General features: G+C 29.2%; 1 protein-coding gene across 3 annotated transcripts in view; it reads left to right on the forward strand.

Moving 5' to 3' along the window:
* Positions 1-3,072: 3,072 nt before the first annotated feature.
* Positions 3,073-18,494, forward strand: part of LOC116779542 (dual specificity calcium/calmodulin-dependent 3',5'-cyclic nucleotide phosphodiesterase 1) — a 113,687-nt gene continuing 98,265 nt past the window's right edge. Inside the window, exon 1 of one of the 3 annotated variants that reach the window (XM_061529917.1) lies at positions 3,073-3,148. The gene's annotated coding sequence lies outside the window, so the exon portion shown is untranslated. The remainder of the gene's footprint in view (positions 3,149-18,494) is intronic. The other 2 variants (XM_061529887.1, XM_061529913.1) reach the window with 2 other exon arrangements.

Below are 18,494 nucleotides of genomic sequence, written 5' to 3' on the forward strand. Positions count from 1 at the left end.
TTTCATGTAGAGCATGATACACATGCATGAATGCTTAAGTAATTTCCAAAAGTTACCTTCCTATTTAAATCCCTTGGCTTGACTTGGTAAATTAGGTTACACTGAGAGAGCTAATGCTGAGATTTAGAAAATTCTTCGCGGAAATGGTACCTGTTTAAACAGACTTAAAAATTTTAATTTAATGATAATACCCATAGTCATAAATTAAAAATTTGTAAACGCTTTAAGGATACCGAATACGGTATTATAGCCACGTGCGAATCAATCATAAATCTCTGACAGATCCTGGGAGGTAATCCAAAATAGATTGACTTTATTAACATTAAATATTCACTCAACTTGACCACACAAATATTTTGCAGATTAGGCCTGTACCATAAAAAACGTTACGTCATTTAAGTCATTTAAAAAACCCTACAATAGTACGTATTAAAAATACCAAAGAGTGTTATAGAGAGTATTACTTTAGAAAATAGTAAGAATGAGCAAAATCGATCTGAATTTCTAGATAATTTTTTGTTAGTTATATTAATGAGAATCTAAACCTAAGTCTCCAAGCAGTTACAATTTAGACGGCATCTGTGACTGAGTAAAGACATTATACCATATAATCAGAGGGAAGACGTTTTATCCAGATGGTGAATGAGCGCTGATCATATCGTTGAAGACAGACAATCAGATAAATGTCTATTATTGCAGTCCAATCCTCAAAGCCCGCATTGTCTTCCTCAAAATAGTTGGAAATCACTATTGTAGCAGTAACAAGACAAAATCGTTTTTTTTTATAAAACATTAAATAAACATTGTTTTGTTTATCCAAATGTATGTTAATTTGGTGTAGAGCAAAAGAAAGAGAACTGAAGAATTGTTTTGTTTTTGTTAAATATCACAAGGCTAAAAATGACTTTATTTTCAGGGGTTGCAAGTCGTTGTGGCGAGAGAAATGGGCAATTCATTAAATTCATACGAATGCCCATCGTTCGTCTAACCGCATGTGCTGGGATTAATGTTATGTAGATAATTCCTAGAAATAAATACATGATAATTTTTATGTTGTTATTGGTTATCATAAATTATAAATTACTGTTCTATTATAATTCTTTACTTTTAGTTGTATTTTTATTCTTGTGGTAAAAGCAAAAAAGATAGTAATGAACTTTTATATGAATTAACTTTTGGTCTCATTTTTTAATAATTTTGGGGCAAACTGTATTCGTTATTACAAAAGAAAAGACGTGGTTGGGAAGCCAACAACATTATTGAATTATTCTGTAAAGGTGTTACTACGTTTAAAGGGAGCTAATTTCGACAAATACCGTACATAAATACTGAACGGGATCGGAAAAACGATTAAATTACCACAAAAGGAAGGCGAAGGGAATGACAGCAATAAAAAATCCGTGTTATGACCACTCAAATCACTTCCATTAAGCGAAACGAGTCAGAAACTTTATTATGCTTATCTCCAATCTTCCCACTCGGCGGAAAATTGAAAATCTGGTGTGGCTATGATCACTTTCATTATGTACTTAATTTATGTATTTTCGATTCGCTCCATTAAGCATTTAAATTCTATTATGTATTGACATGATTTAAAATTATTTATATACACTTATATTACCTATAGGTAAGTAGGTAGGGAGGTTTTGAACGATCTACTGATAAGAATCTATTTATCTGGTCATTTTTAACAGAAGATACAGTAAGTATATAATATCATTCCAGTACCAAAATATACAAAACTAAAGAAGATCTCTCATGTTTTACTATTTTCATATTGGGAATAAGTATCAAAGGTTCCCGACTCTATTGGTAATGATAATGTTTTATACATAATATTAACATATATTTAATAATAACGATAATTAATTAATATTGCAGTAATAACAAGACTAGATTATTTCTAAGTACGTAATTTTTCAATCCCATGTAAAACAGTGGCAGCACATAGAGTTTGACTTACAAATAGGAAAATAACAATAGAGGCAATGCTTGGCGTCAGAAATATAAGGCCAGATAAAGTTCTGGCGTTTTACTTTTTTTTTTCATAAACACCTAGTTTTTCTTTACGTTACATAAATAACATTATTTATCGGGGCTAAATAGTTAATTTTCAGGCGATAAAACTATAAAATTAGTACTCCCAAAAAAGCCTTTAAACTTTAAAGTGAAACTAATTAGTTAAAAGTAAAACATACAACACATTAAGGCAAATTTCTGTTCAAAACAAAAACTTTTGTATATACCTTTTTCTTATTTGTACAACTGACTTGGTTTATAAGCAAAAAGTACTTGTCTCGGCGTTTGCCAAAAAGCGATATTGAACCAAATTATTGGTTCTAAATAAACTAGTAGGACCTGCAACAGAATGCTTCGGACCAAAATCCTAACCGGTATAAAAAAAATATTGTTTAAAATCTGCTTCAACGGGGCGCCGTGACAATAACAAAGGCGGTTCTTAAAAAGTCAAAGATCTGAATAGCTTTTTACCATATAGTATTAAACCATATCTAACTATTTTCCCCAGGTGTACCTTAAATTGCTGTAGGATCCTTATAAATCATTATTTTTCATCCTAACGCAATTATAAAGAGAGCAACGGTAATGTAGTTTATACCATAATTTGTTTTTTCATCTTCTGTTGATTCAAAAGTCGTTCACCCAGCGACCTTAAAACTTGGGTAACTTTTATTAGATCGAGCCCGCAAAGTTTTCTGAGAAAATGATTGAAAGATTATTGCCGTTACAAAATAAAGCATTTACATGGATATCAAGTAATAAAAAAATGCGTGGAAGATTTTCAGGTCTAACTAAAATAAAAAACAATACCAAATTGAGGGCTCTGAACAGATTACAAATTGCACCGGCAAACTCCTACGTGCTCCTGCCGAGATTAAATTTCGTCCCCGAAAAGTCAGGCCAGTTTCCTCGTTATCGCCGGCGGTTGGAAGGTTCATCGTTTGAAACGATTCCAGTCAGTTCCAAACGACACGGAATCTTGGGTAACATCGCAATGCAGTCGGCGCGGAGGACAGACGCGCCTACATCGCTCCCGCGGTAACACGTCCGTTACGGAAAGCGAACCCGCGTGATACAACTTGTCGTGATGTGAAGTGTGTGAACGATTTATGGGACTGGATTATCTGTGGTAATTCTTAGATCTGCATTTTTATTTTTATATACTTTTATTTTTCTTTCTTCTCTCTTTTTTAAAAAGTTTAAATTAAGAAGTTCCTTATAAATATATATCTTTTAATTATATTTTAAACGTATAATTTTTTTTTAATGTTTATAATATTTATGGATCTACGTTCACTTAAGTAGTCGTAAATTATTAAGTATATGATAAATATTTTCCTTCATGAAATGAAATTTTCACGAAAGTCTTGCGACACCGTTGCAAAGCACGAAAATGTTAATAAAAATATAAAAGTGAAAAGTCATCCATCACTCACGTAATTTCCTGATCTTTACTCTTTGAACCGAAAATAGATATTGCGGTTAGAAAATATCTGATCGATAACCATAAAAATATTTTTATCCAACGCCCATGATCCTATAACCGTTACATGTGATTAAGGAGAGACTAGGGTAATTTTAAAATTCAGACATATTTTTAACATTAATATGAGTATACTCATCAAAATATCCTAACGAATTAAAAAACGTAACAAGTCACGCTAACGAAAATCACAGTCTGCACTTTAATACAACAACTTACAACCCGAACGGACAAGTACAAGTGAATTTGAGAAAATTAAAAAATTCTGACGTTTACTTTCCTTGAATATATAACGACTGACTTCATGACTACTACATTTTATATTGTTTATAGAGCAATAGAAATAAATTGTAATGTATAGATTGCAATAAATGCCACCCACAAAACTACAGTTACTTTAAATTTTTATTGGATCACATAAAATTTTGCTTTTAATTTGTACTTTCTATGTGTTAGGAATGAATATTTTAGCTTATTTAAGAAAACAATGTCCCTTTATAAGATATATATCACGTTTATAATAATCTTTCACTAGATTATTTTGTCACTCCCATATTAACACCATGAAGAAATTAAGTTTTAAAAGACAAAATCATGAAATAATTTTAAAAGAAACTCTTCGTTCTATTCTGTGTCATTTACAGTTTTTCTTAGTCCTAAGATTCTTATCATTTTGATGTAACACTTATGATATACAATATATGGATAATGTATTCAGAGTGCAGTGCAAAGGCTGCAGTGCCGCTCTATTTTAATCGAAGAATAACGAATTTAGGCAGTGTCATTACTTGCGGTAAATATTGATAGTCGCCATAGATACGACCCGACCGACGTAGTTCTGGTACTGGAATGACGTATTTAAAACAACTAACTCACATAATAAAATAGCATTAATTCTTCTTGATCTACGTTTTATGTGTACCTTTTTAACAGCTTTCTAACTCCGATTCATCTAATTCCAGTTCCTATTCTACATATCTGTTTAATAGTCATTATTATCAGCTGCGGGATATTTATTTAAATAAATTAAACGCAAAATTTAACACTATATGGTAACTGGAGTATCTTATTGTCTATTTTTATTAATGCTATTTTAAAATTGATTCCAACGAAGTATAATAACTCTATAAACTGCGCAACTTACTATAAAATAAATCCCAACTCTTAGAAATTTGATATATGACAAATAATACAGATCTCTAGCGGATTTGATGTTTACAGACAAATCGTTGACAAATATACCTTTTTTACAAATAACTCACATACTTATTAAGGATTGTATTGATCAAAGGCAAACGGTCGCGGATAAAAGAGAAATATTAAAAAACTCGATCCGTTTATAATGTATTTACAGTTATATTCATAATAAGTTAACATAGTCATAATAAAATTTGTATTCCTTTATAAGTAATGAGCGATTTACATATGCATCTTTATACAAGAAACAGTTATAATGAGCAGAACCGCATATCATATCAAGTTATTCTGACCTGTGTCATTAACAAATCCTCTCAATCATTTACTAATCCTTCTTATAAACCTCTGAAATTATTATAATAGTAAAGCTAAAGGTTCATACATTATGATCATCTCAGGGAGAGTCTTCAATAAAGAGGCATGAAAAATGATGCGTCTTTACGAGTCATGATCAAGAAAAAATCCACACTGACTGCAGTTCGTATAAAAATAAATATTGTTGACCTAAAGCTTTATATATTAAAAAAACCCTATAACTGTATGTTTTTAAATTTTAACTGAATAAAATATATACATGGTATTTACAAGTTAAACTCTCATCAATTATATCCATCAGCTTACTTACCGTTAAACAATTTTTACCAGGAGATGGCTTTGAAGCATAATTAAGTGACTGACCATTTATCAGTCGTGAGGATCGAAGACAATGACAAATAGTTTTCGTCGTGTATCGACGTCTCTGAACACAATTCAAAATACATTAGTTTAATATTTATGTTGTATTATTATGTCTCACTATAAACGACTTGCACTTAACATAAGAAATTGTGCATATAATATCAACTATATAGTATTAACTATACAACTCATTATAGAATGATTCAAGTATAATAACATTGTGGTAGTCACAATACCGTAAGGAAATTTCATATGTCGACAAGACTTTCTTTATATCAAAAATGTATGTTCGTTCCCCAGTTCTGTTCTGATTCACAGACAAAGAACTGTTTGTATCTTTGAAAGTTATCTCTAAAGAAAATGAAACCACACGGTGGTACGGAATATATCTTCAGCAATACTATATTAATGAGTGAACAAAGGGCCTAAGCTATAAAAAAATGGCAGCAATTTGAAGAACGGGTTGTACATAAAAAATTACAAACAATAATTCATAAAAAAACAATCGAAGAGATATAAAATTCTTATTACGCTAACATAAGTGTTGTAAAAAATTCAAGGCAACACACAATTCTCTCCGAAAATATATCTGTCAGCTCCAGAGCGCAATCTTGGCCATATTGTTCAATCTCCTGGAGATCGTAAGACGTGTTTTAACATGATCTTTATGTCCAGCTGCGTAGGGATAAGAATTTTCACACATCTAAGAATTTATGACTAAACGCAGGATTCATCCAAACTGACCTCATTTTCATCCGTCTGATTAAAGACGTGAAGCTATCCGGATATTAATCTTGAATATTTTGTATGTACGACTTATAATTGTAACACTGAATATAATTTAACACTAGATTACTATGTAATTATTATTCATATATTGAATTTACAAATCTTATCGAGTGTGATTTTGATTAAAATTTTCGTTAAAATTTGGTCTCTTTAATATCAGATCGTGTTAGGAAGTTGGAATAGATTGTATTCAAATCACAGTTGACTCAGGTGGTCGTGAGAAAACTCTCGGAATAAATTACTTCAGAAGATTTATGGGATACAACATCCGAATTTTCCATATATAATTTTTTACTATAAATATTAGCTAGTTAGTACTAATAATATTACCTACATACTGATTAAATTTCATTCGCTATAATCTCAATCTACCCAGAATAATGTGGATAAAAAAATTTAAATATAATATTACATTACAATATATTTTTACCTTCAACAAATTCAATTTATTCAACATATCACAGTTTAAGTGTTGGTTTAACTTTAAGTACTTTATGTAACAGATAACAAACAGATTATATATTGGAAAACGTTTATGACGTCATCACGGTAGTTTCATCACAGTTAAAATAGATTAAAAATATTACTTTATTTTGTATTTTTTTATTTACTATTTAATTGCTATAAATAAAAAAAAAAACATTAACACGACGCTTTAAATTTATTCTCTTTAAAACAAGTTTTAATATTTCTTTGTGATGTTACTTTCTTTGCGTGAAATCTAAATTCTGTTGTAGCGCAACTTGCTGATAACACGAAGTCACGAATGTTATAAACGGATTATAAGTAGTTGTCCCCCGTCCGCGCTGTTAATAAAACAAGTAAATAGTTTCGTTTTAAACTTATCACGTTTCGAGTTGTGAATGTTATTGAACAGTTTTTTTTTTTTATTTGAACATTCATAATATATATAACATGTGTTTAAAAAAGACAGCTCAAAACCTCATATCTTTATTTATATTAATCAATATCAAAATAAAGAGATAGGTCATTTTTTGTAAATGTAGTATATAATTTGGAACTTTCTTTCAGAGTTCCTAAAATGAAAGATAAAATTTTCTCCGACGGTCATTAAGGAGTCACTGGGTTTTCCTCGATCAATTAGTAAACTTTACTGAACTTGATTTATAAAGTGGTAAATTACTTTGGTATCATTATTTTTTATGGACGGTTAGAATTATTCATCGACTTAATCTATAAAAAAGGCGAAAGACATCAGTCTTTGATCACAACAAATAGATTGTGCTTATAAAAATAATGTAGGTATATAAGTCTTAAGTAACTGACTTTTAGGTTAATAAAATTATGTTTATATAGAGCTAGAATTCTGATTAGGTAAGACATATCTAAGAAGTTAAACACTTCCTAAAGCCAAATTTAAGTAGGTTAGTTTGATCAAAGCTTACCGACGCACTCGAAAATTTGACACTATTGTATTATGTAAAATTTTCTTAAGATTTCATGTGAAAAAATAATTTCATTGTGACTTTCCTCTAATCTGTTCGATGCAATTTAAAAAAACCAGGTGGGTATTTCATTCATTCGTAAATAGTATTTAAAGGCTTATTAGGTATATAATTCTTACACCGTGTATTCTAAAACTAGTATAGTCGCTTTAAAACAGTGAAGAACAAATTTAGCAGCGTACCAATATACTCATGCATTTGTAACTATTATTTCATTTCTATTCGGTTTCAATGAATGCTTTTGTAATACAAAATAACAATAAACAAAAACCAGAATACCACTTTTTAAGGACCAATCGAATCTCTTTAACGGACTATCCCTTAGAGGTACGGTAATTTGTTAATCGATATTAATTTAATGTCAATAGTATATAGAAATTATCAGACACTAATTAGTTCATTAACTGCCTGATTTAATTATAACCAAATATTCGTATTGAATATGGATGTAGGGTTGTCTCTAATTATACATGTACGTCAGATGCGAGTGATAATTTACCATACGAAATATTTAAGGCAATAAAGATATATTATATTTCAAACTTGTGTTTTTTTTCAGTTTATACGTTACTAGTTAAAAATAATTTGTCAAAGATTTGAATACTGGTTTTTCGTCAAAACCGATACCATTGATTAAATTTTGACCCAACTTCAGAAGAAAATCAGACGCCTAAATGGTTTTCTTGATAAAAGTATATCCATGTACTAATTAAATTAGATTATATTTAGTATACTTTTGGACCGAGCACAAGAGTAAAATTTGGCACTATCTCACAGTTACTGCTATTGTTTCAAGCTTTTCTATGGGAATAAGTTGTTCCTATTTTATTCCTTTGCTACATATTTTCTTTGTCCTGTGAAAATATTTACTGTTCCTAAGGAACTGTAGATTAAAACAAAAGAATGTGTAGTTAAAACAATTAAATGTTTACTAGTGGGCCAGGTATGTTAAACTATTCTTTGGTTGTTCAGATATACATATGTACTGAGTCTTTTTCTTGCCTCGAGTAAGTCCTCGTAAAGTAACCAAAGACGAAAGCTAAAATATTCAGTCTGCTTATACTAATAATTTTGTTACAAAATTACAATTATGACCCATAATTTTTTTTATAAACATTTTTTGTATTCGAATTGATCATAGCTGTTATCCCTATTGGCTCTGACATCGCCGCTACGAAATATGGCGTGACCTATCTTGCAATTGTGGAGAAGGTTCGTCCCAAGAGTGTTATCTGTGAGGCTGTAGCTTGGCTTAGAACTTTATTGAAAGGAAGACATTATCTAAAGTTGTGACATAATTCTGTCCTGCAACGGCAAAACGCCAATGTCACTTGCATGTAGGGGAATGTCGTCCTCACAGCCAAAGTCAGTGAGACGTAGGTAGTACTGTTGTGTCTAATGGAAAATTGATTTGGACTTGATCCCTTCGAAGATCGAAGTTTGTAATATTCTAGGGTGAACCTCAAGCAAGTGCTTAAGATATTAATGTCTGAAAGACGTGAAGCAAACGCTTGTGTATGACACGAGTAGAAGTAAACAGGTGTTGTTAAGTGTGCCCTTATTCTTAATAAAATAAAATTTCTTTTCCTGGACACTTAATTAATATGTAGCAAAATATTAAACGCCTCAACACAACATAACAATCGCAAAGTATGAAGGGTAGTATGTGTTTCTATTTTGAACAGCAGCAGAATATGATAAAGAATGTAATGGGCCAGTATATTTTCTGTAATAATATTAAAATTTAGTTTTAAATTTAAGTCAAAAGTATGCTCGTGCTTATTTGATCAAATCTACGTACAGATATTTCGAATTTTATATCAGATTTTCTTCCAGAACATCGCTTTTATAGCGTACTTTGCAATATCTAATACTATGTCTCAATATTTTTTCATTTAACATTTCTTTCAATGTAAATAAAATAATGTAGAGCTTTTGGGACTATTGACTACCTGGAGTGATTAACATCCTAATTGCGGTAGCTCTTTGTGCAAATACTATATGTGATAAATGGCCTCGCCATCTACTTCTTCATAATAAAAAAAAATACTTAAAAACATGTAGAATTACAGTTTTTCTATTTACAGAAACGCATAAATTTAAATAAACTAAAATAAAAACTATGGACACAGGTACGTATATTTTGACAATAAGTTTTAAGCCTTTGTTCTGTTTGATTTTGTTTTTAGTTACATAAAAAGTAAAAAGCAATGTGATGCATTTCCAATATGAAATAAACAAACAATATGTTTAAAAACATCAATATATAGTTAATGTTATGCATTAAGTCAATACTTTTAAAGACATGTCGCCCATACACAGATATGAAAAGTAATGTAGCTGAATACGGTCATAAAGATTTTCATGAATCAAGATTACTTTCCATCTTATGTACATTAGACCTTATTCAACGGTCCCTTGTTTGGCACCGAGCTAAAGTTGTAATACAATCTTTGGGTTCCCGCCAAATATATCTGATAAAGGAACGACCTTAAGAATATATTCATATTTCATATCAAACGAGAATGTAGCGATAATATTATCAATGAATTTGATAATAGGACTGCTTTATTGACTCGCTTCGACGATGATTCCGGTGCCAAGGACCATTTTAGGAATCTCAGTAATTGTACTCAAATTGAATTATGTAAATTCTAAAAATATCTTTTATTTTATCATTAATCATCCTAGAATATGTAAATAATTATGGATAAGACACATCTGATTATTAACAAACCATTAATAAGAATAAATTTTTCATTTTGAACTAGTTTTAATAACAAAAAAATATTTACATATTTATTTTTTCACGAGTTCGAAAAGAGTGCATTTGCTTCTTACTGTAAACAACTTAAAACCTTATACATTAATCATTAAAAACCCAATTTTACGTAGAAAAGTATATCAAATGATACTTGCTAAACATATCGGAAGATCGTTTAAACCGTCTGTCAAATACAGAATCAGTGAAACGGAAATTTAAATCATGCAATGAAGATTCAAATTGACTAACATGCATCGAACCAGATAGAGATGGCGGTAGCATTGATTCAGGACACAACACCTGTGCAAATATATATAAGCAAAAGAATATATGTGTGAGTATAATAACAAAAAGTTCTCGTTCTTTTAAAAGTTATATAGCATAGAAAAAAAGACAAACACAAATTTTATAACAAAATGCGAATAGAAAAAAGAAACATCGTTTCTGGGATTTTCATTAGCAAAATGTAAAAAATATCATCATTACATATTATTTTAGTATACAAAAAACAAACAATATAATACTTAAAAGAAAGGTAACAAGATAATATCTTAAAAGGAAGGTAGCAAGCTGAAAATCTTTGTGGATATCCTTCCAATTTCGATATAAAAAAGTCTAGGATAACTTTTGTAAAAGTTCATCGTACTTGCATAAAATTCTAAAATTTTTAACTAAATAAGACCCAAAAACTTCTATGAACATATTTAATATTTTTAATGAAGATAACTTTGAGATCTAAGACTTTCGCGAGTTTTATTCATTTAAATGAGACTAATACTTTTCTATATATATACTACTACTCGTGATTTATTTTTTGTGAAAAACTGCTCCCGACGTTTCGGTTACTTTTCATCAACCGTGATCACGGGCAGACGAGATGTGAATGTCTGTCAGTTGGTCCTGTTATTTATCAGATGAAAAATAAAAATATTATTTTCATTTAAACGAAGATAAGTTTTTTACTTACCTTTATGCAACTTTTGAATAGTAAAATATAACCAAGATTATGGAAAGCGTTAGTTGTAATCAAAGTTTTGATTTTCGTATCGGATCATGTATGTTTATTATACATACATTACACGAAACGATTTGATATATCAGCTAAACAACGGTACTCCATAAAGTGCAATGTTTATGAACAATTTATAGTCCACTGATAACTTTTTTCCTGGATTAGATTTTTTCAATTCTATTTCTTTTACATATAAATGTACGCCGAAATTTATTGAAGGATATATAAAAATAGATAAGAATACGCTTGAGTTTTAAGCTCCAGATGTGTTTTCGCTTTAGTGGATACGAGGATTTAGGAGGAAATAGAATGGAATAAAGGGATTACTATGGCAAAGGGAAAGGGAGTACGTGTGATACTTAAGAGCACTCGCTACCCTTTTGGTCTAGACTGGTGAAGCCAGACAATATTTGTATATGTAGTAGTCATAATCATTGAAATGTTGCTGAAATATTTTAAACAATTTATGAAATAACCAATTTCAATGGTTGTTTGTTTTTGTATTTATAATTTTGTTGACAACTTTTCATTCCATAATAACATATTTAGAGGACATAAATTTCAACATAGCTGTGTTCTGCATATTTTAAATGTATTACAATAATATTTCAATATTTTTTTTGTAAATAATAATAAGATAAATATAGTCTACATTGATTCAATATAAAATATAGTATAGATAATTGCAGTACTATTTCAAAACGTTGGGAATTTAAACCATTTAATACAAGAAAATGAGTTTCAGATTAAATTGCAAACATACAAAAAGTAAATGCCCAATAAAATCAAATTTCTTACTATCATTGCATCTCCTTCCTTATAAAATAAGCCTAAAGAAGTTTCCCCTACAAAATAGTCCACTAGAATTTAAAACTTTTTTCGTTCAATTTTAATATTCAACACTTTGTAATGATCTTCGTGAATTATATTTTTATTAATATTTTAGAACGATAATAAATTTCGGTTACATAAGATTAAAATAATTGTTTTAGGAGATGAACTCTCACATCATTGAATTAGTTCCGGCTTTTTACTAACGAAGCTATAATTTGTCTTGTCAAGGAGCGAAACATAATCATCTAATACGATTCGGAACTCGTGAGATAATATACAAATTTAAATTTCTCAGAAAGCAATTATTTATTTTATTTTAAATTGATTTAATATAAAAAAATATATATATATTTTTTTCGCTATATCAAATCCGTGTGTAAAACATTATTGTCATATTATTGAAGCAAGTTTACACACGGCGTGTTATTATTTATGAACTATGTGTTTTCTGTAATCTTGTTTACACAATCCGCAATAGGTACTCAGAAGCGTTACTGAATTAGTAAAATTATATTAGTTAATGACCTTGAGAAGATTGCGTATTCAATCAGATATTTCAGATGTGATTTCGGATATTTAAAAATAGATTTAACTATATAGTGTTGAATTGAAAATATAAGTTTCACTATCATTTGAATGTAGTTTTAATTTTTTTTTATAATGAATAGATTTTTAAAAAACATCTTTTTCATAAACACTATAAATCCGGTTCAAGTTAATTCAGGTGACAGTTTGTAGATTAACTGTTAAATCGATGAGATCTATTGCGACACCAAAACATATAATTAATTTTTAAAGTTTTATGTTTATACAAAAAAATAAAAATGTAGTATATAATAAAGTTACATAATTATTATATATTTAACATTAAAACATTTTTGGGCTTGTAATTTAAATTCAAATAGAAAATGTATGAAAAAAATATATTTTGTTGTATATTAATTTTAATTTCTTCCTAATATTATACATACGAATGAAAATTTTCTTCAGTGGTATTGCATAATTTTACAATCGTTTAGCCGTCATGTTTACTCTACTGCCAGCACACTCGCTTTCGTGAGTGTTCATGTAACGATAATAAATACGATAGTAGTTTTCATACCACGCCAAATATATCTTAAATAAAACAAAGCCAAGATATGATTTAATAAACATTGGTATTATGTTATAAAGAAAAAAAAATTGCGTCCAAGTGATGGATTCATTTCTAGAAAAAATCATTTTCATTCATTCATACATACGAAATCGTAGTATTGAAAAAATTAAAGGACTTTGAAACATTTAAAAAGCTGTTTCCATCTATTTCTTATTTGAACGAGAAAAGATTATGAAAAATTACTGACCTCCGAACTTACTTTTAGTAATAAAACCAAATTTGCTAAAAGGCCCTATATGTATACACACACACACACATATATATAAAACAATAGACAATAATAACATTATTACCATTTCATGATCCCAATTATTACTTAATGAAGTCTAGTCTATTCTTTAAGAAGTCTAGTAAACTGTAAAAACAAGTTTAAGTTCAGAAATTTAATTTATTTGTTTATTTTATAGCTAACATGACTTATTACCGCAGCGGGTATATTTTTAATAGCGCACCTTCATTTTAACACGCCAATATGAAATAACTACATTTTTGAAAGTTAGATATGAATTGAAATAACCGTGGCAAAGTATGTTAGTATGTTGTTGTTTCACTATTTTTCATTAAATCTCAATTAAAATCAAATATCAATAAGAAAAAATATAATAATTCATAAAGGAAGCCGTTGTGATGCTACATAGAGATATCTATACCATTATATTACAGGAATATTCTTCAGTCATTTAAAGAGTATACGTGATATTAATCGCAATAACCTAAGTATATACAACCTCCTTAAAGATATATGGGCGCCATTATAATTGCATCGTATTTGACAGTATTAAAGCATATAAACATTTTTTTAATTTTCAATCATTTATTACTGAGTAATCTATCCCGTGTAGGAACCCCCTTTTTATTTCTTACAGTAAAACTTAACGCCTAGCCACATTGGTGACTTTAATTATTCTACATAAATCTGACTTCTTTTCTTTTATTTGCATAAAGCAATAGTAAGCCAAAAATATAGATTTCTTTTAAACGGCTTCCATATATTTTTAATCCAAGGACATTGTGATTTGAACAGTACAATTAATTACAATGTACCAAAATAGTTCAAAGACGTTATGATTAACGACTGTTTTGTCCAAAACTTTAATTTATCACCAGCTTAATAACAATTGCGATTTGTATTTTGGGTCCATTGGAAATGCGTGTACAGTTTTGTTATGATCTTGTTACCAAGCGAATCTCTGAAACCTAGATACTTTACAGCACACTTCTAACAACCAATTACAATTTGGGTATAAATTCAAAAGTTATCTTAAGTTTAAAAATAAAATAAATATTCTACAGTAATACAAATGACATTAAACGTTTAAATGGATAATATTCCTACTTTTACATAGGGTAATATTTTGACATCTACTCTTTCATAACACTTATGTTAGTTTAGAAACTAACTTTATTCGGAAGTGTTGAAACTTATTCTGTCTAATGTAATGACATTTAGTTCTTTACAAAGAAAGTTTTGCTGAAGGCTTTAACTGGCAGGAAAATGCTATCGGGAATATATTGAAGTTTGAATGAAATTATAATGTTTATAACGCTCTATATTCCAGTGCGAATGAAGACTTAGCATATAAAAAATGCTCTATAAATATGTGTTTTATATTCACTTTGCATGTATACACATATCGTCAACATTTTTTTTATAATTATGTATTTGTATGAATTAGAGCAAGCATTTGGCAACAGTTTGATTCTTTTCACGTTGCTTTTACTGAACAATCTAAGAGAGACTTATACTTACACCAATAACATTTAATGTGTCACTCAGACGTAACAAATGACTATACGTAAAATACTTAACAACTAGAACAATATGTGTTACTTTCAGTACGACAACCGCATAAAGTAAATGTAATCGTATCCTGATTTGATATTACTTATAATATCAAAGAATAAGAAAAAAATCTCTTTTATTTTATTTTGCGGTTTTTTTTTTATAAGAATTAATCATGTGACATCTTTCAAGTACAAATTGTATGTCACATTTCTGAAAAATTGTGTCCAGCGGTGTAATGAAATTTAGTGATAAGAATATAAATTATTTCTCTGAAAAGGTTTGTTAAAAGCCCGCCAGAATTTCGTTAAGTTATTTTTATTTAACATTATCGCTACAATGACTTATTAAAATATACTGTAATTAAAAAATTTAATACATATTTATGCTGTAAATAACGATAAAGTCATTAAAATAATTGCTTGGTAGAAAAGTGTGTTTTATTTTAATTTCATTGTCGTTGTAAGCTTAAATTCTAGAATGAAAATAAAGAAAATCAATCACAAGGTTCATATAGTAATAAATAACCAAAATTATACTAATATATAGTTTCACTGCCCTAGCTCGAATCTTTGCAGCTTTCTGTTGCTAGCCATGTACTATTTTACGGATTAATCAGACAAAAATTAAACTTTGTCAGATTTACAAAAAAATAAAAAAAGATATAAATTACATCAGATCTAAAACCTCATTCAATAATTACTGATTAATAGGAAATATTTGTGGGTATGATAAACACTGGAGAAACTCTAAAATGAGCTGGAAGTTCTAAATCCTGAGGTTGAAAATATTTCACTTTATCTTTTACTTTATCACAACTGTAACGTACTAAGTTCCTACTAACATATAACTAAAGTATGCTTCTGGATTAAGTCAAAATCAACAGAAACGTTCCAAGAGGCTCCGGCCCCAAATCCATCTTTCTTAACTTAGCACATTAAATACTTTTTTGTCAAAAGTATACAAACTTTTTATGTAATTCTTACTAAAACTTACATAAAAAATTCTAAGAATTCTACACACTTTAGAATTTACATGTTTGGAGTATGTAAGGTCCAAGAAATATGAAATTATTATTTTTTTATTTTTTGTTTGAACCCTAGATTTCCATTTCAAACCATAGTTTTTATAAATACTTATTGTTATTTTAAGTATATATATACATTTATTATATGCAGATTTCTACATAGAGACTTGTAGCAACCTGACCATAATGGAAACATTCATCTTTAGTCCCATTTAAAACTTAAAAATCATAATATTTTAATTTTAAAGTTTACTTATAGTTTATATTAAAACCACAAAAAATATACTATTACAAAATCCGAGTTATATTTTAAATATATATAATAAATAATGCATAATAAATTTTGTTATTTAACTGTAGTCTGGTTGCAATTGCTCGGTTAAACACATTATATAAAAATTAACCGGAAAATTTATTTAATCAAAATTATCCATGCTTTTTGGATTTCAGGAAGTGACTCGGGATTTCAGGAAGTCCGGACGAAATATTTAGTGTTGTGTTTTGGACATAGGCTTCTGAGTTGAATTTAGTTATTGAGCGCTTTCTCTCGCTCTCTTTACATGTATGATTCGGTTTAGTCATCGTAAAAAAAGTACTTATAGCATTTATTTTAAGGAAAAACCGTAAAGACTGATTCAACTGTCGATACATTAAGCACAAAAGATTCATCAATTAAAATTTTATGGACATCAAGAGGAATCAGATTGTTAGAGACAGACATGCTCTCCGACAGAGCCAAAATATTTGTGATCTTCTAATATGGTTAATTTTGGACGAACTGAAACCATTAAGAATAAGGAAAAAGCAGTTTCAGTACGCAAAAACTGCTTTTGTTTCAGAAAAAAGAAAACATTGTAACGAAAGATGACAATAAAATTAAACATTAACAATTATGTCATCTAATTAGTTGGTGTGAGGGAAGAACGGATAAAATGACAGGGTGATTTGCTTTGTAATCATAATTATAATAATAACTTTCACTAGTTTCAACTCATCTTGGCTACGTTGACTGTAATACCAATATTCTTTAAACTGTATTGTAACTGAAATAAAATAATGAAAAAAAACCTACACAATGAACAATATGACAAACAAAAATTTTAAGAACATACTTCAACAATAAATCATTAGTTCTTTTTTGAGCTTGATAGGACCAAGTTTTACCTCGCAATCAACCTTCATTGGTCTTAGAACAGGAAAATAAGTCTACTTTTCTCGTGATGGATCCTTCGTCTTCTTTATTTTTTTCTATATTTGTTATAAAGAAAAAACACCTTCGGAAGCCATCAAATTTCTGCTTCCTTGACCTCCAATAAACTGCTAATGTGATGCTGGCGAAATAGTTATAACTATATGTAAAGAATCACCATCTTCGTACGCTGTCCCAAATACGCCAACAACGTTAAACAGTTCATAATCATTTAGATACCATGTCGTTTCGTCCAAATGTAAACAATAATGAATCATAGATCTTAATAACATCAATCTACTAATAAATGCCAATATTTATTGGAATCACTTTGTGCTGTTACTACTTGTCAATTTTATTACAAATAATTACAAGTAACAACAAAAAATGGGATGAAAACTATCTGTAAAATAATCCTTTGTATGGGCGAAACACGTTCGAACTGATTACCGCGCCGAGATTATGGTTACAGCGCTCAACACAGAATTGTAAATATGACTACCATCAGGTAATACAGTCGCAGAGACGTCACAAAAACTAACCAATTCCGAAATAAGATGACAATATAATTTTCTCCATGCATGTAATTTTGTTCTTGTAATCTATAATGTTAGAAGTTTAAAATATCCAGTTTATGTAAACCGCAGGGTCAACCACGTGAAACAATATTTTTGAAGCTCTATGTGACAACATCCCATTTAGACCCGCGTGCCATGGCACTTATTGCCCGTGAAGTGCGCTATGACCCGCTCTTTATATTAAATAAGTACAAACAGCAGACTTACTTTTAAAATAAAAATCGACATGTTTTGGTAGGATGTATGTATAAACAAAAATTCCTTCCCCTCGCAGTATATCTCTGAATTTTTTTAGTAAGACAGTTTTCTTAATTGCTTATTCTTATGAGAAGCAAACATAAAAATAGTCTTCTTTTGTTAACTCTATACTCATATAAATATAAATCAAAGAAATATTTACCATGTTTTTGTTTTTGAGAGAAATACAAAAAATTATGTTAAATACAATACAAAAGTATTTCTTGAACAAATTATATTGCAAAATAGGGCGGTCCGTTTATTCTATTGTGTACCTGTAAA

Source organism: Danaus plexippus, chromosome 2, assembly GCF_018135715.1.
Source record: "Danaus plexippus chromosome 2, MEX_DaPlex, whole genome shotgun sequence".
NCBI classification, from domain to species: domain Eukaryota; kingdom Metazoa; phylum Arthropoda; class Insecta; order Lepidoptera; family Nymphalidae; genus Danaus; species Danaus plexippus.